Consider the following 24,800-nt stretch of genomic DNA (forward strand, 5'->3'; position numbering starts at 1 on the left):
AAAAGAAAAGAAAAGAAAAGAAAAGAAAAGAAAAGAAAAGAAAAGAAAAGAAAAGAGAAAAAAGCAACAGGATCTTTGTTTTTCACTATGAAAAATAAACTAAGATTCATTTCAAAGTATATTTTTCACAAAACCCTCTAGCTTTGCCTGTGAATGTATTGCTTCTTGACCTTTTATCTCACTGATAAGTGAGATAAAGTCATGGCAAGTGAGAAGTTTAAGGAAATAACTTATCAGCTACAAAAGAAGGTTAAATCTCCCTTCTGACCTTTGACAAAATATTTTTTGGAATGGGCATTGTACTTATTTCTATAAATTGCTAGTGCTAGTTAAAAATAAAAATTAACATTAAAAAAATTAAAAAAAAATCTGTCTGGATTTGAACACATCCAGTGGTCCAGATATAGCAGGAAAAAAATATATATATATATGAATCTAGGGCAAATGCTTTCTGTGTGAGTGTTGATCCTGAATGATTTTACCCTTTGATGCTTTGTGTGACATGATACAGCTCAGCATGAGCTCATGAGTGATCAAGAGTATTTAATCACACATAACAGGATAGGCAAAATAAACTGGAATAAATGAAAAGAAGTATTAAGTACAGTAATCAAGATCTGTGATTTGAGGCTGCCTTGATTGTGTCAGCTTAATGCTTCAAAAGTATATTTTTTAATTTAATGTAAAGCGAGTAAATTTGCGTGTTGATTTTCCAGGAAGTCTATTAATTCTAAAAAATCTGTGACAATATTCATGCAACATGCGTCAAGATTTCATGTTCACTTACTTCTAGGGAGTCTTACACATTTCAGACTTGCGTTTCTGCCCTTGACATTAAATGGATTTGCCTATCTCTCAGATTTACATAGGATTGAAGTTCCCATTAGTTCCAAATGAAACAAACAAAACCCAACATTTGGAAAATTTAAGAATAATTTAATTGTTTTCCCTTATGTGTGGTTTGCAGGAAAGCAAGTTGATGAAAGAAGGAGGAAAAGGGGAACGGCTCAGTTGTGCATGTGTGCCTGAAAGGAGAGAAATTGCTTCATGCTCAGGGCAACTCTGGGGACACCCAGCTATGATAATTTCATTACTTAATTGAATGGATTGGCATTTTTTTTCTTCCAAAAGCCAGTAACTCAAAATGATTTGCAAGACTTCTACATTTTCTTTTACTAAATTTTTAAAAAATTTATTTATGCCATAAAGATATATTAAATAGAAATTGAAATGAGGAAGCTGAGAAAGATTTTTTTAATAAGTAATTATTAAATTCAAATTCAAATACTTTGCTTATGTTGTTTCTAATCTTTTTCATGTCTATATTCTCCATGTTTTGAGATACTGAGGCATACAGAAGCATGTGAATATAAATATGGTTTCTTCAGCAATTCTGTATAGATTTCAATGATAACACTTTTTTTCCTGTTCACAGGATTCCACCACAAATTATTGTGCACAGCTATTGATTAGCATCCTTATTCATATTTGTTGAAGTGACAGAAAAATCCCCATCAGTCACCATAAATATCCAGATGATTGATTTCCAGCATGAGTACTGAAGAGAAGCTTGAGGACAGCATTCTAAGGTTTGTGGCCACACATGGAGAAGGTGAAGAATCTCTGCATGTAGACACAGCAGGACCTACCACCTTCTCTGGCACAGCACATTCACATCTCCCTGTGAAAGAAAGAGCTGCCAGAACTTTTAATCCAAGTTGAAAATATGATGTCAGCTCTCTCTTTGAAATTAATGTTATACCAAATAAGCTGGAACCCCTCAGCTTTTGCTTTTTTTTTTTTTTTTTTTTTTCTAGATCATTTACTATCATTTATTATTGCATATACTGGTTGCTCTTTACACAGACAAAAGGAGATCTGCTCCTAAAAAGAAATCACAATCCACAAAGCATATAAAGTGAAAAAATTTAGGGTAAAAGAAGAGTCCTAAAAATAAAAGAAGTTGATTTGATGCTTTTATGTTTACTACAGGGACTTAATCTCTTCTTCATTAGTGCTAGTCAAATAACTAACAATAACAAGACAAGTTACTACCCTTGTCCCGCCACTTGTTTATAGTCATATCACTAAATGAACCAGTAGCACAGTATTTTTTCAGGTAAAACTCAGATGCAGAAAGGAATGAAGCGACATTCAGATTCCTCACTGGATTTAAGCATAATAATGAAAGTGTTTGAATCCTAAACAATGTTCATAAAGTTGGAGCTTTCAGGAGGAGTGGGAAAGTTTAATTTTCCCCAATATCTGGAGGTCTTACACCTGAAGGGTTGGTCCTGAATACATTCAATGGCTACAGAAAGTTACTTAAATAATTGGCCTTTCAATAAAATCATATTCTTACTTGCAGTCATAAAGTACCCAGCTCCCCTTTCCTTCTAAGTCCACACATATTTTTGCCAAGTGAAGTAAAGAATGTCTATGGTATTTTATATTTTCTGTTAACTCAATCAAATACCTAAGGTTCTTAAAGAATCTTTAAACATACTCTAGCATTTCTCTTCCTCTGAGTAGATGGACTTGTAAATAAATCAGGTATAGAACTTTGTAAACCTGAGCAGTTTAGTTTAATATTTTTTTTATGGGAACTTTATAAATATTATATAAACTTTTTGATTACTTTTTTCTGTTACAAAATTATTTATGTGTAATGTTTAAAATTAAATTTAAAAATATAATCAAAATAAAGGGCAATATTTATTCATTAAAAGATAACTGTTTATAATTTGTCTTTGACAAACACAAATAACTATGACACCTGAAAACAGAAAAAGCTTTTTGTTAAGTTTCCATTATTTATTTATTTATTTATTTATTTTGTACAGGAAAGTCAAATAGCATATATGCTTTTAGTTTTCTGCCCAGTCTGGCTGTTCCAAGGGCAGTACATTTACAGCCATTTAACATATATATATTTGCTTAAAAACAATACAACCAAATTCTCTGAACAGTTAGGAAGATAAGAAAATTTTATAGGTGAATCAAATTTTATTAAGCCAAGGCTGTGTCTGGATAAACATTTTATTTCCCAGGCACAAATGTAGCTTTAAGAAGTAACAAAATCACTTTCTTAATGTAAAAATACTAAATATTATTAGTATGTCCCAGCATATCTAAGGTACCTATGAAGTAGACCTATAACACAGGATCTATGGCAGGCCCATACTGAAGTTACAGCTGGAGGCTAGAAGGATACTTTATGGAGAAGGATATTACATTTTATATTTATTTTAAACAGTACTGACATGTATGTTCAGGCAACTGCACCCCATCCTCTTTCCCCCAGATTTCTTTTTGGGGGGGAAGTAAGGATTATTTATACTCCTGTTAAACATGTTAAACATAACTAGTTTCAGATTTATTTTTTTTTCTCCGTAAAGGAATCCTGCCATTTGTCTTCAGGCTAGGTTTATAACGAGCTATTCCTTTTTACAGTTCATTACACTAAACTGAATTAAGAGATGTTATTTTTTCCACTGGTATCATGAAACTCAGTTGTTTAGCTGATATTTGAATTCATTTGGTGTTATGTTAGTGAAGCTGCAGCCAACAAGTGTCAGTATATGAAATTGGTTACACAGGGTAGCATTATAAAGATAGTTGTATATTGATTTTTCAAATAAATGAGTTATGATTAAAAGTTGATAGTTTTACTGGAGGGAGCTGAGTAAGATGGTAGCAGCCAGACAGTGGCTTAATCAATTAACCAAATTTCTAAAAGTACTGTGGCCTTTTTCTTTTCCTTTTAATTGGGAAGATAACCCTCTGGTATATGAAATATAATTGGTCTGTGTTACAAATTTCAGCCTGGGCTTATAGAGGCTTTAAAACCACTTGTTTAAAGACAGAAATGTGCTGGAATTTGATTTTTATGTTTGGTTTAGCACTGGGAAGGTGTTGACTTGTAATTAAAAGGGAACATACATCACATGGCTGTGTTGCAGTAGTTCAGAATTGTAGAAGTCTATGCACAGTCTTCATACAGTCCCAGTGTTAATCACTCATTTGTTCTGTATAATCATGTGTTTGAATCTCTGACAACAATACCTAAAAGAGTTAACTAAAAAGAACTTTCTTAAAGTATAATTTAGCATGCAGTACAAAATTGTGTTGTCTTTGTCATCAGAGTGAGACAATTACCATGCAGAATATTTTTGAATCTAATTGCACTGCAAACTAAACAGTAAATGAATGGCTGATGTTTAGAAAGGATATAGATGAAATACTTTTTTAAAAAGCTGGATATAATTATTACTGTATAATTCTATACTTATTGTTTAATGAAGAGACTTCACTTTTCTGCTTTTTAAACAATGTATTTCTACAGTAAGCATCCACTAATGAAATGTTAACAATGTCAGAAGATATATTGCATAAACACACCTGATGCTGTTTATTGTATTCCAGAAAAAAAAAAAAAAAAAAAAAAAAAAGTAAAAAAGTACTCCACTCTTGTTAGCACAAAATGAAAGGGAAGCAAAATTGTAAAACTGTAAGATTAGAAAGGACCTTGAAAAATCACCTCGGTCATCATCTTCCAGTTAAACCATCCTAACAAACAGGTTTCAAAACTGCTCTTGAAAACCTCTGTGAAAGTTTTTCCTTTTGGAGTAATCTGGTCTACTGATGCTCCTCAGCAGGTTGTTGGACTATATGATTTTCAAAGGTCCCTTCCAACCTTATCCGTTTTGTGATTCTGTGGTAACATACATACATCTATACGTTAATGTTGTCTATACATTAATGTTATCTATAATTTTCTGTTACCAGTTAAACTGATAAAAATGAAACACATTTTCTGAAAGTACCATTAGTGGTAAAAATGGTTCAAATTCTTCACACAGACCCCTAAACACTGTAAGGTGACTTGTAAGTTCTTCTAAATTATATATGACAATCTCACCAAAATATTCCAGAATCAATCCTGCATCACCATCTTTTCGTTAAACATTCTTTTTGCAATCTTGTTACAAGTTAGACTTCAGAAAACAAGGAATGAAAGCTTCAGCTGTTATTTGCTCTTCTTTTCCAATTAGTATTTGTATTAGTATTTGTATTAGTATTAGTATTAGTATTAGTATTAGTATTTGTATCCAATTAGTAGACCTGTATTTCTTTTAGTTTCCCTCTTATATACTTTTTTTTTTTTTTTAATTATTTCTCTTGTTAATTGAAACTCATTTGCTCTATAGTGTTTCTGGATCTATCCTTACAAGTATGGGCTCTTCCTTTATAACCTTACTTAATTATATGAACTATAATCGTAGTACCTTTATATATGATTTGTTTTTGCTTTTCAGGTCACTGAAGATCCCCTAAAGTAGTTAAAATTGTCTCTAACCATTCTTTCTGCCTTATTTTTGTATTAGCTCTTTGCTGTTGTGCATTAATACAGTTTATTTCAGTAACTGCCACATTTGCTGCATTTCTTACTCTCTCAGATTATCTTCCCTAATGACCTGTCATAGGAATTTCCTGACTTCCTTGTTAAAGCTTGACTTCTTAAAGTATATAATTTTCAATTCTTCTGTCATACTTTTGTTTCCCTTAGGATAGTTCACTTTATCTTTTTATGATTGCTTTTCACCCCATGAACTTTTGGCATCTCAATCAATTCTTCCCTTTTAGACTAAATCTAAAATAGCTGCTACTCATCAAATCTCCTAAACAAAATTTACTCTCAGCGCATTTCATGAGTTTCATTATCAGTCTACAGTCTGTCAAAATATTTCTCTATGAAATATTTATTTAAAGTTCTCTGTTGCCACCATGTCCAACGTTTCCAATAGGATATGAAATGCCTCATCTATCTCTTCAACAATGGTCTGCCTAAATTATTTCTTGTTTTATTTTTTACCAGAACAAAGATTATTAGCCTCTCAACTTTAATAAATTCTAAATATAAACATGAAGAATATGTATCATGTTTCTTTCCTCACCTTTCTTGAAATACCAACATTTCAGATTAAAAACAAAAGTTCCCCCATATTCAAAATTTCTGTGATTCTAACCATACCACATAATGACTTTTGCAAAGATTTCCAAAATTTTTACAAAGATTGTAGTTTTGATCTTATATCTCTTCAAAACATTAACTTCAATTGATATCTGAGTTGTCCAAAGCCAGAGTTTTAAAAATGAATAATAGTTCAGTAAGGTCTTAATAAAAACTAGATTCTTTCACAGAGGGTATTAAGGCAGTAGATTATAGTTGTCATTAGCTTTTTAATGATGCCTTCTCTGTGGCTTTCAATGTTAAGTATGTTTATTGCATGCAGAATCCTATGCTTTCCAACATATAGTGCACAGCATCCAGGGGTAGCCTGCATGATCTCCATGGGATCTGCAAAAGTTGACTAAGAAAGCAACTTCATATAGGCTGTTCTGCTGTTTACACAGGTGACGTTTCTATTGGAGACATCACCACTGGAAATTCTTAATTTGAAAACAACATCACTATTTCTACAAGTCCTTTAACACAAATTACATTTACCCATTGATAAAAAGGCCAGGTGAGTAAATACTTATCTTTCACAGCACAAAAGAAGTATATGGGTACTTGATGGGGAAGAATTCTAGGGAAAGTGACATAGCGTGTCTGTCAATATATTTTTCATATGAGACATATTCTTGTATATGACATAGTGCTGGACAGAAGTGACCAGAACTGCTGTTTACAGATTTGAATTAATTCAAATTAAACCTGACAGATGACCATTAAGTATAATGGGAGCTGGATCAACCAGCTATCACAGACAGGAAATGAAAATACTCTCTAATAATATACTATGTCTAGTGATAAAATATCATGGTAACGTAAGAAATGAGTTGAAAATATTTTACAACTAAAATACTCACAAGAATGATATAATAGTGATCCTTTAAAAGAAGAACACATTATTTTTATATTGTGCTAAAGTAAAATACAGAAACTACTGCTTCAGCAAACTGGATAGAATCATAGAATTATAGAATGGTTTGGATTGGAAGGCACCTTAAAGATCATCTAATTCCAACCCATCCTGCCATGGGCAGGGACACCTTCCACTAGGCCAGGTTGCTCAAAGCCCCATCCAATCTGGACTTAAACATTTCCAGGGATGGGGTATCCACAACTTCTCTGGGGTAGCTAACTCAGTCTAATCTTTATGGGCACTTATAAAACACTCCTAAGTGATTGTTCACTGATGTGAGAAAAACACCATTCTAGATGTGTCATCTCGGATATTTCACTCAGATATTTCAATAAAGAAGAAAATTCTGACTCTGGCAGAAACCTTGTCTGTACATAGCTCTTTCCTCACATGTAAAGCAAGAAGCAGAATATAATTCTTCCACACAAAATTCATTTTCTCTCTGCTGCGAGAGAGGTGAGAAATAATCTGTGCTTGCTTGGCTCAAAGAGATTGCTCAAAAGATCATCACACATACTGTGCTAGTTTTTATACTCAGTTCTGTCTATTCTTTCCCTTTTCCTCATCTCTCTAAACACCTGCACATATGCAGTAAGTCATGGTTTCAGAGTGGCTACTTTTCCTCCACTCAGCTGTTCATGTTGTAAGCAAAACGTCCTGTGGAGGAAATGAGATGTATATGATCTCTTGCATCCTTTATTAGATTATTAATATTAACAAAAAAATAATTGCAAGCAGTACCACCAGATCAACCTGCACCATAGGAAATATGTGAGTTATATAGTTATATATGCCACAAAGGATCTTAAGAATCCATTTGTGTAACCAGGGACATTTTGAAACAGTAGCTGAGAAACAAGCTACAAACAGATTGCAAAATCAATTCTGTGAAACACACAGACAGTTCAAGTCTTTAATAATAGAATCAATTACAATTTGCTGTCTTCACGTAACTATGGTTAAGATTGTGTCAGCATTTCTGTTGTAACTTCATACTTCCATGACTTTGTAACTCATGATGGGAGTTTTTGTTTTTCACTGAAGCTTAGCTTTCCTATGTAATTTTGCTAGCAAATTAGTAAACCTTACTAAATGCACAGGTTTATAAACAAGATATAATAATGTCATCATGCTCTGACTGGTATGCTTAGGGCACATATGGTAAGATACTGGTAACTGAGAGTGAGTGAACCTTTGTGCATGTATCACTTCATCTGTACTCATAAAGTCAGTAAAGCATGTATTATTCAACTTCAAGCCTATTTTAAAAACAACTGAAGTAAGACTACAAGACTGAGTTGAGTTAAGCTTTTATGCAGGTGTACAGGTGGCAAATGCAGAACCATTGTCGTCTTTTTAAAATGCCTCCATTTGAAGAAAAATTCATTGAAATTAATGACTGATTCAGGTACAGATTTCTAAGATGGAAAATAAAAACTATTTGTTTAAGAAAGCTAAAATGTATATCCCTCCTCACTTCAGTAGCACTGGCAGGGACTGTGTGCGCCTTCTCCACCATGTGACACAACAGTAGCTGTGGAGCTGCTTTCATTTTGTGGCTGTAGAAAGCCCTATTCAATGAACTATTTGGATTGAAGATCCATCTGATCTCATAATGGATCTTTTATTTCTATATATTTCATATAGATCTATATAGATCTATAACTTTTATATAGATACATTCCAGGATACAGGTAATTAGTTGTTTTGTCCCAAATCCACACTGATTAAGTCTGTATGATAATTTATTTGAAAAAAATAAAATAAAAAATAAAAATTAAAAGGTATAGTTGCATTAAAAATGCCTTAATAGTAGCATTCTCCTCAGTATTTATGCTAAGCAGAATTGTGACAAGTGTAACAATATAATTTTCATAGTTGCTTTTATCCTATGGGATCTCCAAGTTGTTTACAAATAATACTGTTTGCTTTAGTGGCAGTGCATTTTAGCTTAAAAGAACATGTTTGCGTTACTTATTTTTGCATTTTGAGTCATTTCTGATGTTGTGCTTTGCAATTCCTAAAAGGAACCAATTTAATTTAATTTAATTCTGTTGCTGATATTTTCAGCTACTGCAAAAATACTTCCAACTGTACAATGTCTTTTGTTTTACGCTTTAGTTTCATACTTACCAGAACCTTAGAACCAATATTGCTAGGAAATATTTATATACACTCACACATCTATAAATCATAGAATCATAGAATGGTTTGGGTTGGAAGGGACTTGAAAGATCATCTAATTCCATCCCCATGGTCAGGGGCACCTCCTACTAGACCATGTTGCTCAAAACCTCATCCAGTCTGGCCTTAAACAGTGCCCAAAGTGAGGTACCCACCACTTCTCTGGGTAACCTGTTCCAGTGCCTCACCACCATCTTAGAAGAGGTTTTTATTCCTTTTATCTAATTTAAATCTATCCTTTTTAAGTCCACATCTGTCCATGTGTCTCAATTTCTCCCTCTCAAATCCATATCCCTCAATTTTAGAGACAAGAATGTTGTGTGGGACAGTATAAAATGTTTTGCACAGGTCCACGTAAATTATGTCAGTTGCTTTTATCCACCAGTGCTGCAACCTCATCATAGACAGCCACCGAATTTGTCACAAAACATATTCCCTTAGTGAAACCATGTTGGCTGTCACCAATCATCTCGTTATTTTCCATGTGCCTTAGTATAGTTTCCAGGAGAATCTGCTCCATGATTTTACTGGGCACAGAGTAGAAACTGACTAGCCAGTAGTTCCCCAGGTCTTTTTTTGCCTTTTTAAAAATGACTTTTACATCTCCCCTTTTCCAGTCACTGGGAACTTCATTGGACTGACATGACTTCTTAAATATGATGGATAGTGGCTTAGCAACTGCATCTGCTAATTCCCTTAGGATTCTTGGATGCATTAGGTTCCATGGACTCATGCACAGTCAGGTTAGATAGATGGTCTCAGACCTGATCTCCTACAGTGGATATGTTGTGGTTTAACATGGTAGGTAGCTAAGCATCACCCAACTGAAAAAGCATGGCACTGATTTCCAACAGTACTCTTCATACCTGAAGTCTATTTTCTGCTCCCAATAAATCTCATTTTTACTGTCTTACATGCTAAAAGAACTCCTGAGATTTTAAACTTAATCCAATTTAGATGATTGGTCTTTAGCTGCTCGATGTGATTTTACTGTCGTCTTTATTCTGTCACTGTGGAATGATCCAAATACATTATATATGCAAAAAATAAACTTAGTCTGGTGAGATGTGCTGCACAGTTTATGCAGTTATTTACAAAATTTACAAGGAATTGTCCATGCTCCAATAACGAAGCAGGAAAGAAAGTTCCCCACAAAATATGTCCATATCATGGTCACTCACAAGAGCAGTACCATGCATAATCTGTCCTTGGGAAGTATTATGGATTGATTCTGAAGTTTCCAAATCAGGAAGATAAAGAAATGTACACCATCCTCTTCCTGTCCACATGCACTTTAAAGCTTCTTAGCCTACTATACTCAGTTCTAGTATTTTAATCTTCAGGTATCCATCCATGAGTCACATCTGCCATGAAGATCTTCTGTCTCCTTGGCTAACAGTCATCGGCGTTGCAGTATGAGAAAACTGAACAGTGATACATGATCTAAAAATCTAAAACAGCCCTTTGGACTACCTGACAGATCCCTAGACACCTGGCTGTTGGGGTGCTCCTTCCATAATTTGTGCCTGGATGGAAGACTGACAAAACCATCTATCACATATATAGTCGACTCATTGGTAAAATATTATAACTTGCATGAGGTAGCCAACAGGTGTCACTAACCCATCAGATGGTGAGAGAAACCGAATGGATTTTTGAATATGTGAAGATTGATGGAATTTCTTTTGTTATTTTAGGTCTATAAACCTGTAAATACCAAAATAATTGAATACTGTTCAGCGTAAATTTGGCTAAGCTCCTGGTATGACTTTGACTAACCTTCCTTGCAAGTATTTCTTACAGTGAATGTTAAAATATGTTTTAACAATACTTTAAAGAGACCATCTTTGCCAGGGTCAAGTTAACTGCCCTACGATGTGATGTAATACTTTGGTTTGCTGTCTAGGATCTTCTTTGTTTTTCCCTCACTAAAATACTTCTTCCTTCTTCAGAAATGCATATTTCCAATATACATATTTTCCTTAATGTGATAAAGAAATACATTCTGAAGCGATTTCTGTTAGACATTTCTTCATCTACTGATGTTTTATTTCCAAAGCATTTATTATATAATACTCTCTTCGTTATATTATTTTTCACTAAAGCCAGTTGTTCTACAAAACAACACTTTTCTTTCCTTTTTTTTTTTTCTTTCACAATGCAAATGTTGTTTTCAATTAACAACAAGATGGAATGCAAATAACAAAGAAAAACAAATAAAATTGAGCTTAAAAACTTGGGTTTTTATTAAGTTGCGCCCCATCACAGCTATTATGTTTTTCTGTGTTCCACTTAGCCAAGGTGTCTGATGAATTGGTACGAATTGGATAATGACTTGATTTCTCGTGGATTTAATAGCTGCCATTACATGGAAGATTGGTAGTCAACAGCATTAACTTTCTCTGAATAGCGATTAAAGGTCATAAAACAACACTTTGATTTATTTTATTAACCAAAACCATGCTTGTTTTATAAAGTTGTTATGATTTTTCATTTGATATTTGCAGTCTCATGTGAATCCATCAGCCTTTAAAGCCATCAGCACCTTGAGGAATTGCTCTTGGATACTACTGGCATTCTCTTCAGATGTCAGCACACACCTTAAACATACCTATGAAATTTTGCAAGCAGAAGCAAATATTACTTAATTTCAATCAAATTAATATATATATATATAAACAAACGATGAAGTCAGTAATGCTTTAAAGGGATGCATATGTCAACTGCAAATTAAAAAACAAGAGCCTAAATGTCCTCTATTCTATTTCAACTAACCAATTACATCACTGCTGAAATGTTTATTGACATACACAAAACACTGTGTTGTTAAAGGACTCAATTAAATTTAGGTCCATTTTACTAAGATAAAGGAAAGTTTTACTGAACTTGTACTGTACTTTTGTCTTGTATTTTTCCCTAAAGTCACATTAAAATTTCTCACAAATAAATAAATAAATAAATAAATGCAAGTAATTAAAAACCTTCTCTTCCATGACTTAACAACAGAGATAACTGAGCAATAAGCCTATGGTTAAATAATACTGCTGAATAACAAAGCGCATTTATTATTATTATTATTTTTTTTTTTTAAGAACAGAACAATAGCTGAATTTCTGTATGAAACAGGCAACAGGCAGCTGTTCTCAGGAAGAAGGAAAATTACAGGAAATAATAGGAATCAAAAAAAAAAAAAAAAAAAAGAGAGAGAGAAAGAGAATAATTACCCCTAGCATGTTATCTAAGAGGAAATCTTCAATATGAAATTTTATAATTATAAACTTTTTTTTTTGCCTTTTACTATAATGATATCTATAGTTTTCCCTTAGCCTGCCTGAAATGTAAAATATTAAATTATAATGTAAAATATCAAATATTAATTTAATCATGTTGATCTAAAACAATATTCTAAATGTAACATGGCTAGGAGAGAATTGTCTTTATGGAATTCTCAGATCTTAACGAAGTTATGTATGGGTTGAATGGTTTGCTTTACAGACAAAACTGTAGAACTGGAGCTTTCAGTAGGGAAAAGAAAAAGAATTCCCAGCTGCTGTATCCAAGAGAATAAAGACTTTTTAATTCTATTATTTAGATGATAATCTTAATACCATTTCAAAGTATTCACTATTATTTACCTAATGCATTGCACTGAGAGAGAGTAATAGATGAAGAGCCTTAGAGCATCTAAAAAATTACCTGTTTGCTTAGAAAGTATATGATTATCATCAACCATTTAAACAATTATGTTGTACTTTAGCTCCTGCTTAGAAAAAAAAAAAAAAGGCAGTGGTATTTATGTATGATTTTTCTAACAAGGATTTGATGTTCATGATGTTAAACAGATATTTTCTGGAAAAAAAAAAAGAAAAAATAAAAAAAAAGAAAATATATATAAAAAAAAAAGATTTGTTACATGATATCAGTTATGCCACTTTTAGCTTCACTAGTTAGGCAAAAAAGAGCAATAAAGAAAAGCATTATCCTTTACAACCTTTGAATCCGTAAGGTTTCTTTGTTTTCAAAAGGTAAGTATCACAGAATCACAGAACTATAGGGGTTAGAAGGGACCTCGAAAGATCATCGGGTCCAACCCCCCTGCCAAATCAGGTTCCTCAGAGCAGGCTGCCCAGGTAAGTGTCCAGACGGGCCTTGAATATCTCCAGAGAAGGAAACTCCACAACCTCTCTAGGCAGCCTGTTCCAGTGTTCCGTCACTCTCACCGTGAAGAAGTTCTTTCGCATGTCGGTGCGGAACTTCCTGTGTTCTATTTTGTGGCTGTTGCCCCTTGTCCTATCCCCACAAAACACTGAGAAGAGATTATCTACATCCTTCTGTCTCCCACCCCTCAGATATTTGTACACATTGACAAGATCCCCTCTCAGTCTTCTCTTCTCCAGGCTGAACAGACCCAGGTCTCTCAGCCTTTCTTCATAGGGAAGATGCTCCAGGACTCGTATCATCTTTGTGGCCCTCCGCTGCACTCTTTCCAGGAGATCCCTGTCTTTTTTGTACAGGGGAGCCCAGAACAGGACACAGTACTCCAGGTGAGGCCTGACCAGGGCAGAGTAGAGGGGGAGGATCACCTCCCCTGACCTGCTGGCCACGCTCCTTTTAATGCACGCCAGGATCCCATTAGCTCTCTTGGCCACCAGGGCACACTGCTGGCTCATGGTCAACCTGTCGTCCACCAGGACCCCCAGGTCCTTCTCCTCAGAGCTCCTCTCTAGCAGGTCATCCCCCAGCCTGTACTGACACTTCTGGTTGTTCCTTCCCAGGTGCAGGACTCTACACTTCCTCTTATTAAATCTCATTTGGTTTCTTCCTGCCCATCTCTCCAGCCGGTCCAGGTCTCGCTGAATGGCAGCACAACCTTCTGGCATGTTAGCCACTCCTCCCAGCTTTGTGTCGTCGGCGTACTTGCTGAGGGCAGACACTATTCCCTCATCAAGGTCGTTGATAAGATGTTAAACAAGACCGGACCCAGCACCGACTCCTGGGGAACACCACTAGTCACAAGCCTCCAGCCAGACTCTGCTCCACTGACGTATAACTGACAAGAGAAATTAAGTATCTGACTACTAAAATTTTGTTGTTGAAATAATTACATTACAGTTTTCTACAAGTTCCTTTTTGTAAGATTGTAATTTCTCTAGGCAGGGGAAGCTTACTGATCCTTTTGAATGTATGTTCAGCTTATCTGTCATATGACCTATGCATGTCTTTGACCCACATCAATGTAAGTGGTCTATAAAAATGTTTTTACATTCAGATTTCTCACAGAAAAGTGAGGAAAAGACTATCTAAAAAGATGTAAAGTGCTAGATCTAAATTAGCCATGCCTATAGAAATCTGCAGCACTACACCATGTGATTAGGTTGCCTGGACATTAACATAGATGGGATATCTCTATCAACAGCACATCAGCATTTGCCTGGATGCCAGACTAATCCTGTCTTCTCTCCCCACACAGACTGTAAAGCAGAACTTCAGGACCTCTTTATTTTAAAACAGTTAGAATTGAAAAACAAATATTTCTCTAGTAGTTATAATCTGACATGTGGTGTTATTTAATATACTTTTTATATTTAAAATTAAACAAGAAAATCAACTTTATTAAAGAAAAGAGACGCTCAAGCATGAATCACTACAGATGCACTGAACATGTACCTATGGAAATGACCACTGAAGCTCTCATCATTTTCTGAGTAGTCTACACTCTTTTCTTTCTTTCTTTTTTTTTTTTTTTTTTCCTAGTTCTTTTTCTGTTCAAGTGTATAAAATACAAAAAATATTCAGAATCAGAAAGAACATACTCAGCTGCATTTTAAATTTTAAAGTTTAATTTCAATGCCATGACCAGAATGGAATGCTAAATCATAGAACCCTGGCATCATAGAATATCCTGAGTTGGAAGTGAGACACAAGGATCATCGAGCCCAACTCCTGCATCTACACAAGACCATACAAAAATCAAAGCATATTCCTGAGGATGTTGTCCAAACGCTTCTTTAACTCCAACAAATTTGTTGCCATGACCACTTCTCTGGGGAACCTCTTCCAGTGCCCAACTACCCTCTTGGTGAAGAAGCTTCTTATCCAACTTGAACCTCTCCTGCAGCAGCTTCTTGCCATTCCCTTGGTCACCAGAAAGAAGAGATAAGCATTTGCCCCTCCAGTCTCCCAAGCAAGGAAGTTGTAGGCTGCAATGAGATCCCTCTCCCCTCCTCTAGGCTGAACAAACCAAGTCACCTCAGCCACTCCTCGTATATCTTATCCTTTAGACCCTTTAACTTCTTCATAGCACTCCTTTGGGTACTAATAGTTTTATATCCTTCTTATACTCTGGTGCCCAAAACTGCACACAGTACTTGAGGTGAAGCAGCACAAATGTAGAGCAGGAAAGGACAATCCCTTCCCTTGACCAGATAGTAATGCCGTGCTTGATGCAGCCCAGTGTATGGTTAGTTCTTTTGGCTTCCAGGGCACACTGCCTGAACATGACATCTGCCTGCACACATCCTGACACTGCCTGCACACATCCTGAACATGAGCCACATGTTCAGCTTGCTGTCAACCAGAATCCCCAGATCCCTTTCTGTGGTGCTGCTCTCCAGCCTCTATTCTGTATAGAAGACTCTATATATTCTGTATGAATAGCCAGGATTGCCCCATCCCAGGTGCAGAATCTGGCACTTGTTCTTGTTAAACTTCATGTGGTTGGTGGTTGCCCAGCCCTCTAATTTGTCAACATCTCTCTGCAAGGCTCCTCTGCCCTTGACAGAGTCAACAGCTCCTCCCAGGTTTAATGTCATCTGCAAACTTACTTGGTATACCTTCAAATCCTGCATCCAAGTCATTTATGAAAACTGGTTCTAAAATGGAGCCCCTCTAGTGACTGACCACCAGCCTGGTGTAACTCGCAAAACACCAGTCTACATCAGCAGCCAAGAAAAAGCGTTCCTTAGAAAAGTTTTAATAGTTGACTTTAGTAGTGAATAGTCATCCTCACATTACGAACCACAGTCATATCTTCTTTTTGACAAAAAGTGCATAGCAACAACTTAATAAGCTTTTAATTGGGAAGATGTTCTCAAGTAAAAGCTCACAAAAAGGAGATAACACAAGCACCTTCAATTTCCTGGTGGCCTATCTGTGATAGTTCAGTTGGCTGTAAAGAGTAGAGAGTTCAGTTGGCTGTACAAGTGAGCTTTGAAGTAAAGCAAGATCATTCTTTTCAACATTTTCATCAGTGATCTGGTTTTAAGAGTGGAATGTGTCCTCAGAAAGTTTGCTGATTGTTGACTCCTTGAAGGAAGGAGAGACCTTGCAGAGGAATCAAGATAGAGCACTGGGTAATCATCAGTGGCATGAAATTCAACAAAGGAAAATTCCAGGTACTACACGTGGGTTAGTGTAATGCTGGACATAGGTACAGACTACTCCAAAATTAATGTAATATCTAAAATGGCAAATAGTATTAGGTAAACTGTCCTTTTATTGAAGGCAAAAGAGGAGTAGACTGTCCAACTGAGTAAAACATGCCTCCTGCACTTAGATTCTAACAGTGAAATCTGAAAAAAAAGCAGGTTTAAGCACAGTTGTGCTGCTTTCATTCCTTAATTCTACTATAGGATGTCAGCATACACTTCAATTCACAAACAAGCACAATGGAAATTGTAACATGGTCCTTCTGCTTTCTTCCAATGGGGGCTGAATACTGATGTTATAATACAATCAAACAAGGTGAAATAGTTGTCCTGAAAACCCTCGCAAACATGTTACAGTGTTAGCTTGGTGGTATTAGGAATGAGTCTCACTATTTATTTGCTTGCACTCTTCTGTAAATTGAATCTTTCCTCTCCAAAAAATAAAATAAAATTAAATTAAATTAAAAAAAAAAAAAAAAAAACAAGGAAAAAATAAATCTGATGTCTCACTTTTTAAGAAGATTGTGAAAATATTTAAATATCATTCTCTTTGTTTTCTGCTGTGAACTGTTTTGAGGAGGCTTAGAAACAAATTTACACTTTTTGTCTGTGAGTAGGTTATCTTTTTTTTAAAAGTTTATCTTCTGTTTTCCTCCTGGCTCATCAGTGGAAATTTTATAAGTCAGGGGATGCATTTATATTTGTAGAGATCATACTGAAAATTGTCATTTGCTGCTTAATCAGGATTTATGAATGCATGAGACTATCTCATCATTGGACAGCAGGTCAGCAGAAGAGATTCAGTTGTGAAACATATAAATATATATGAAATGAGAGGAAGAAGAATATTGTAAGGACTCTGTGTTTTTGGTGAAAGGCTTTGTCATTGATTTTCCTTTTTATCCGAGGAGTGAAAGAGCAGGAGAGCAAGTGGCTTAGACCTATTCAATGGCCTGCTAAAAGCAGGATGGCCCAGGGTCTGAATTTTGGAAAACTACAGGGAGGGAGATTCCACTGTGTCTCTCTGCAGCCTCTTCCAGTGTTTGACCCCCATCACAGGGAATAATTTATCCATTTAGACTTTTCCTTTTTTTTTTTTTTTTTTTTTTTTTTTCAGGTTATGGTTTCCTGGGGAACTATAGGCCTGTTAGTTTAATATCAGTGCCAGGGAAGCTCATGGAGCAGATTATCTTGGGTGTCATCATGTGGCACTTGCAGGGCAAGCAGGCGATCAGGCCCAGTCAGCATGGGTTTATGAAGGGCAGGTCGTGCTCGATGAACCTGATCTCCTTCTATGACAAGGTGATATGCTTAGTGGATGAGGGAAAGGCTGTGGACGTGGTCTACCTTGACTTCAGTAAGGCATTTGACACCGTTCCCCACAGCATTCTCCTCAGGAAACTGGCTGCTCATGTCTTGGACTGGCATACGCTTTGTTGGGTTAAGAGCTGGCTGGATGGCCGAGCCCAGAGAGTTGTGGTGAATGGAGTCAAATCCAGTTGGAGGCCAGTAACTAGTGGAGTCCCTCAGGGCTCTGTACTGGGGCCAGTCCTCTTTAACATCTTCATCGATGATCTGGATGAGGGGATCGAGTGCACCCTCAGCAAGTTTGCAGATGACACCAAGTTAAGTGTATGTATCGATCTGCTCGAGGGTAGGAAGGCTCTGCAGGAGGATCTGGATAGGCTGGATCGATGGGCCGAGGCCAACGGTATGAAGTTCAATAAGGCCAAGTGCCAGGTCCTGCACCTGGGGCACAACAACCCCAAGCAGAGCTACAGGCTGGGAGATGTGTGGTTAGAAAGCTGCCTGGCAGAGAAGGACCTGGGAGTATTGGTTGATAGTCGGCTGAATATGAGCCAGCAGTGTGCTCACGTGGCCCAGAAGGCCAACAGCATCCTGGCTTGCATAAGAAACAGCATGGCCAGCAGGTCCAGGGAAGTGATTGTCCCCCTGTACTCGGCTATGGTGAGGCCGCACCTCGAGTACTGCGTTCAGTTTTGGGCCCCTCACTACAAGGACATGGAGATGCTTGAGCGAGTCCAGAGAAGGGCTATGAAGCTGGTGAAGGGTCTGGAGAACAAGTCTTATGAGGAGCGGCTGAGGGAGCTGGGACTGTTTAGCTTGGAGAAGAGGAGGCTCAGGGGCGACCTTATTGCACTCTACAGGTACCTTAAAGGAGGCTGTAGCAAGGTGGGGATTGGTCTATTCTCCCACGTGCCTGGTGACAGGACGAGGGGGAATGGGCTAAAGTTGCACCAGGGTAGGTTTAGATTGGATATTAGGAAGAACTTTACTGAACGGGTTGTTAGTCACTGGAATAGGCTGCCCAGGGAACTGGTTGAGTCACCATCCCTGGAGGTCTTTAAAAGATGTTTAGATGTAGAGCTTAGGGATATGGTTTAGTGGAAGATTTGTTAGCGTTAGGTCAGAGGTTGGACTAGTTGATCTTGGAGGTCTCTTCCAACCTAGACTAGACTATTCTGTGATTCTGTGATTCTGGGTTTTCACTTTTTGCTGTGCATATCTAAGAGAAGAATATGTCTCTGTATTCTTTATAAATCCTCTCTAGGTAATGGAAGACTGAAGTTGGATCCTCCTTAGATCCATGTGGGAAACCCACACAGGATCAGTTTGGGAAGGGCTGCATCCCATGCGTGGGACTCTACATTGGAGTAGGGGAAGAGTTAGGAGGAAAGAATGCTGGAGACAAAATGTTATGGAATGACTGCAACCCCCATTCCCTATTCCCTCCCACCAGTCAGGAGGAGGAGGTAGAAGAGGGAAGATAGAAGGAAAGGAGGAAGGTGGTTTTAGTTTGCTTTTAGTTCTCACCACTCTAGTCTGTTAGTAATTGTCATTAAATTTCATTAACATCTCTTACGCTCAATCTGTTTTGCCCGTGTGAAATGTGTTTATTTGATTCGTGTCAGTATGGAACAATGCTAGGGCCGCATGATGAAGTATAAGTTCCTATTTAAGAAAAACAGAGTGATTAGTGTACATAGTTCTTGTGTCATGCAAAGGAGCGATCCAGCAATTTGTGCAAATAGAGGGTTTGAAGGGCAAACATTGAGACTCTAGTCTGGGAGATAAGAGGACCAAGGAGTTTTTTTTAGGAAACTGCAGACTTTTGCATGGGATGCTGCTCAAGCCTCTGATAACCAGCAAAGAGATCCACCAAATAAGGAGAAAGGGGGAGTTGAAGGATGACTGAAGGACAAAGCCTGTGAGGAAGACTACGAGCCTTCAGCACAAGAGACCCCCAGAAAGACCACCAGAGACTGATACGCATGCGTACAGAGACGGTTTGGATTCCAAGAACTAATTATAATACCCCTGACTTTTCAAGGAATAGTGATGAATATGTATTAGTCTAGGAGCATAAAAATCAACCACCTGATGTAACAGGTGTGTGTCCTGGTAGAGCAGAGACTCCCGGTGCACCCAGCGCTGTTTGCTTGCCTCTATTTGCTTAATAAATCACAAAAATCCTATTTGGGACTTAATCATTTATCACACCCGTAAGGTAATTGGTGAGTGATTTACCTGTCCTTATCTAAACATATTTTTTTTCTTCATCATATTATTTTCCTCAGCCTTCTGAGCAGGAGGAATAAGAAAGTGGTGTGGTGGTGCCTATCAGTGTTTAACCACCACACCTTGAAAATAAAATTGTGAGAAAATTATGTGCTACTATATGAAAACACATAAGCAGAACAGTTATTCCTGCATTTACTGTAATATACGTAATAAATATACTAAATGTAATATACGTAATAAATATACTGTAATATATGTAATAAAATATTGCAAAATATTGCAAATTGCTGAAGTAACTCTAAGACACTGGCTAATGTTGTGAATCTCTGCGTCTTGTTTATATAATTGTACTATAAAACAAAACAAAACAAAACTATGAAGAGGTTGTTTGAAAATAAAACTATGGAGAGGCCCCTGGTGGAGCAGGCTGTCCCCCTGCAGCCAATGGGTCCCACGACAGAGCAGATCTCCACATTGCATCCCATGGAGGAGCCCCCGGTGGAGCAGGCAGATGTGGCCTGGAGGAGGCTGCAGCCCATGGAGAGTCCCCGCAGGAGCAGGCCATGGGCTGGAGATGCAGCCCGTGCAGAGGAGCCCATGCAGGAGCAGGAGATTTGGGGGAAGCTGCTGCCTGTGGATGACCCATGTTGGAGAAGTTTGCTCTTATGGATAGATCCCATGATAGGGACCCATACTGGAGCAGTTGCTGCCTGTGGGCAGTCCCTGCATGATCAGTTAAGGAAGGACGGAATCTTGTGGGAGAGACTCCATGCTGGAGATGGGGCAGAGAGTGACCATGAAAGAGCAGTGGAGCATCAGGTACTGACTGCAGCCCCTATTCCCTGTTCCCCTGTGCCACTCAGGTGGAGGGCATAGAAGAGGGTGGATGTGGGGAAGGTGTTTTTAGTTTGTTTTTAGTTTCTCACTGCTTTAGTCTGCTAGTTATAGCCAATCAATTATATTAATATCCTAATGTTGAGTCTGTTTTGCCCATGATGGTAATTGGTGAACAATCTTCCTGTCTTTATCTCAACCCTTGAGCAGTTTTCATCATATTTTCCCCCCTTTCCTTTTGAGGATGGGGAGTGAGAGAGCAGTTGTGGTGGAGTGCAGCTGCCCAGCTGGGAAAAACCACCACATCACCACTGTGTAAAAGTCACTGTTTAGTTTGGGCAATGTAATTCTGTTAAAAAAGCATAGTGATTTTAAGTCTAAGTGGAAGTATTTTATTTCCTCTAATAAGAATGCACAAAATGATATGTAATTGAGAGAGAAAATAGCCAGAGAGCAATAACATGGAAATTAATTGGAAACCTTCCTCAGTTTCTGAGATGAGAACTTCCATCAGTTGTTGAAAAGTTTGCAATTCATCAGGAAAAAGTTGTCTACAGCAGACTAAATATATATATTTATTTGAGATCTAACTATACTTGGGTTGCAGTTAAATTTCTCTTTGCCTTCATATCGTATGTTTGGACTCATGTTTAGACAAATTATGATCAAATTTTTAGTCAAATTTTATCAAAAAAAAAAAGTCACATTTTTCAACTACAAACTGTTCTAGTGCTCTGCAGTGTAGCTTTTATTTATTTATTTATTTGGTTGTTTATTTTCAGAGACTTAATCATAGAACCATTAAGGTTGGAAAAGATTTCCAAAATCATCTGGTCCAACTGTTTCCCTAACACCAATAGCACCCACTAGACCATGTCCCTAAGTACCACATACAACCTTTCCTTAAACACCTCCAGGGACTTCTAATACTCCTCAGAAGTTCAAAGGAAAAGAAAATTTAATGCTGCTACAACGAGCACCTCAGTAATTCACAGAGATTCTTCCCACTCATTTGTTTGAGATGGAGGAAGAGGAATAGAGAAATGAGGTCAACATCTTCAGATGCAGGGGACTAACGCTAACCAATGGTCCCTACATAATAGACACATTGGACACATTGCAACATGATTTTTGGAAATGCTGAGAAAGCCCTGCTGAGTTCTAGGTATTCAGTTCAGTCAGGCTGCATGTTAACTTCATTACAGACTTCCTGCATATTATACAGCAAGGAAAACAAGAAAAATAAAGAAAAGTGTAAAGAAAAGTGCAAAAAAGAAAATAAACCAACGAAAGTTTTGCCATGTTCCTTTTGGCAGACATGTTATAAGGTAGCTATTTTAAAGTTTTTGTCCATGTTTTTCATCCAAATTCAGATCCAACTCATATCATTCAGTCCATTTGTTCTCTTTTTACTATGTATATATATATAATTCTATCTTCTCAAAGCTGCATTTAGTCCTATTTGAAACAATGGAAGAAAGGAAAAAAGTTTTATTGTTAGAATGAATTGTGAGAAAATGAGTTTTAAGAACCTTATTTTTGGAAACTTTCCAAATATTATTGAGATTCTATGACACTGAGAATATTAATTTTTGTCTCTTGATAAATCTCAAATATGTATAAATTCAGAATTGAACCAATATGTTGGTGTTCTACTACACAGTGAACTAATAGAGAACTGATGATAAGATGAAATACTGGGCCATGATGCAGAACATTGGAATGAGAGATTACACATTTCTTCCAAGATGGATTATCAAATAAGCTCTCAAACTATAAATAGTCAGAGAACATGATATTTCTATCATTAGTGGCTCATGTAATAAAGCCCTTTTTGTGTGTATGCATGTGAATTTATTAACGATTTATGAATTATTGACTGCAATTACTAGCAGCCACTGGTTCCAAAGATACTCTTTGGACATTTTAAATCTTGGAAAACAATTTTGCTTGAGTGTACACTTTCTAGAAGCCTGCTTAGTTTCACTTCTGGGATTTAACCTTCAGAAACTTGGAACACACATTATATGAATAATACACTAAGATCCATCCATTGAATTGCCATCTTGAAAACTCTTTAATGAGCGATGTCTTTTGAGCCAGAAATTGCCATTTATATCTAGTAGTGTAAACTATGGAAGGCAGCACTGTATTTCTAAAAAAGGGTTCCCATCTTCTCAGAGATCCATCCATACATTGACTCAGCTGATGGGTAAGCAGTTCCATTATGGTAAGATTAATTAATAAATCCCATTTGTTGTGGTTTAACTCAGCAGAAAAATAAGCACCACTGAGCCATTCACTCATTCTCCATCCACCACACTCCTACACACAGTGGGATGAGGGAGAGAATCAGGAGAGAACGCTATTTTACTGTTTAGCATGACCTCATACGGTATGGAATATCTCTGGCCAGTTTTGGTCAACTGTCCTGGTTTTGTCCCCTCCCAGCTTCTTGTGTACCCCCCGCTTCCTTGTTGGCAGGGCAGTATGAGAAGCTGAAAAGTCCTTAAGTTAGTATGAACACTGCTCTGTAACAACTAAAATATCAGTGTATTATCAACATTACTCTCATTCTAAAACAAAAACACAGCATTAAACCAGCTACTAGGACAATATACACCCCTTATTCCATGACTTCTACGTCATGCTCAGGTCCCATGCTTTCCAATACATCCCAGTTAATCACCAGCACCTTTTCTGTCTTCTGTGATATATACACACAGATATTATTCCTTTAGTCTATGGACCACTGCTGAAAATATCTGTTGAGTTCATTTAGTCCACGACTTTGAGCTCCATCTCTCATAACAGTCCTTCAGGGCAGGAAAGATGGGGCATGGTGTTGAATTATTGCAGGCTGAGGACGGTTCTGCTTCCATCACCACTACACTTTTCCAGTTCTATCACTGCTGCACTTTGCTTGGTTCCATCAAAATTCATTCTTCATTAATCTGGGTGACTTACTGTAATACCCTTGATATGGCATGTAGTGACCATTATAGTGATTACATACAGCATTATACAACAATTACAATCATACAATTAAAATCATTGGCTATTCTCACCCAACGTTAAATCCCCTTGAGGTACTCATTGGACTTCCCCATCCTTCCATATTACCCACCAAGTGCACCGTGGTCCTTGAACAGGTCCTTCCTGCCTTTGCCTAAGGCAGGAATAACCCAGACATTCTGCTGTTCCACAGCATGTTCTTTATGCATGCTACAAAGACTATCCCTTCTACAGTACATAAAAATTTTGACTGGGCAGGCCAGCTCAGTTGGCAGATCCCCTAGTGCTGAATAACCAGGTGACTTTTATTAAATGTGTTTCCCAATGTTTTAATGTTTCAGCACCCATTGCTCTCAAGCAGTCCATTGTATCATTTGATTTTCCCGGAGTTCGGTGCATGATAGGGAATGAGATACAACCACTCAATGCCATGCTCTTTGGCCCAGATGCCTATAATGTTATTTCGGAAATGAGTCCCATTGTCTGAATTGGTTCTTTCTGGGCTGCCATGTTACCATAAGAGTTGCTTTTCAAGGGCCAGGATAGTGTTCTGGGTGGTGGCATGGGGCACAGGATATGTTTCCAGACATCTGGTGGTTGTTTCCACCATTGTAAGCACGTGGATCTTACCTTGGAAGGTTTGTGGGAGCGTGATATAATCAATCTGCCACGCCTCTCTGTATTGATATTTCAGCCATTGTCCTCCACACCAGAGAGGCTTTAACTGCTTGGCTTGCTTAACTGCAGCACATATTTCACAATCATGGATAACCTGTATAATAGTGTCCATGGTCAAGTCTACCCCCCATTTGTATGTTGCATCTCTTCCTTGATGGCCTCAAGTGTCATGGGTCCACCAAGTAAT

Source organism: Oxyura jamaicensis, chromosome 1 (assembly GCF_011077185.1).
Source record: "Oxyura jamaicensis isolate SHBP4307 breed ruddy duck chromosome 1, BPBGC_Ojam_1.0, whole genome shotgun sequence".
Taxonomy (NCBI): Eukaryota; Metazoa; Chordata; class Aves; order Anseriformes; family Anatidae; genus Oxyura; species Oxyura jamaicensis.